The following is a 1,111-nucleotide window of genomic DNA, read 5'->3' as shown; positions in this document are numbered from 1 at the left end:
GGGAACGGGAGTGGGAACGGGAACGGGAGTGGGAATGGGAGTGGGAATGGGGGGTAGGGAACGGGAGCGGGAATGTAAGGTAGGGAACAGGGGAACGGGAATGTGGATGGGGTAGGGAATGGGGGAATGGGAGTGGTAATATGGGATAAGGAATGGGGGAACGGGAATGTGGGATAGAGAATGGGGGAATGGGAGCGCGAATGTGGGATAAGGAATGGGAACGGGACTGGGAATGGGAACAGGGATCTGGAACGGGACTGGGATCGGGAGCTGCGATGGGAATGGGACCACGACACAGGAACAGGAGGCACCGGAGACTGGGGGGGGGGGGGGGTCACACCGGGGTGAGGGGGGTCCGGGTCAGGGGGACACAGGGACAGGGGCACCAGGAATCGGAACGGGATGGGACAGAGGGGAGATGGGAACGGGGGGTACTGGGGATCGGGCGGGGAGTAATAGGGGGGTGACACCGGGACAGGGCGTGACAGCAGACCAAGGGGGACACGGGGACGCTGTGGACCAGCTAGGGGGGACACCCTGGACAGGGGGTGACACCAGACCGAGAAGGAGACAGGGGCTCTGCTGGGTCCCCCCAGAGACCGAGCAGCTTGTCTTGGGGTGACTTTATGATGTGTATCCCATATCGCTGCCCTATGCCCAGAAATTAATTTTTGTGCCTTTCTATGCCTTTAAACTGAGCCTGAGAGGGGGAAGGAAAAACTGAGAAAAACTTTTTCAAAGAAGTTCACAGCTTGTTCAAGGTCACACGGACATAGGGATTTTTTTTTCCAGCTGCAGCAGGGGAGCAAGGAAGCACACGGCTTGCTGCTTTCCAGTCAGCTTTTGGCCAGTTGTTCAGCTTCTTTTTCTCCAGAGAGAGAGAGTTGAATTTTTTTCCTTCCCTGGAATTTTGGATTTTCTCCCTTTTCTACTGGACTGCTTCAACATCACAGCACATCCCCAGGTGCCACATCCACACATTCCTTAAGTGCCTGCAGGCATGGCAATCGCCCCAATTCCATGGGAGGCCTGTGCCAGTGCTTGACAACCCTTTCAGAGGAGACCCTTTGCCCTAATACCCAATCTAAAGCACTCCTGGCACAACTTGAGG

Source organism: Corvus kubaryi, unplaced genomic scaffold (assembly GCF_017639235.1).
Source record: "Corvus kubaryi isolate FWS band 111438036 unplaced genomic scaffold, C.kubaryi_AGA036_p1.0 36571, whole genome shotgun sequence".
NCBI lineage: Eukaryota > Metazoa > Chordata > Aves > Passeriformes > Corvidae > Corvus > Corvus kubaryi.
This window is presented reverse-complemented; position numbering follows the sequence as displayed.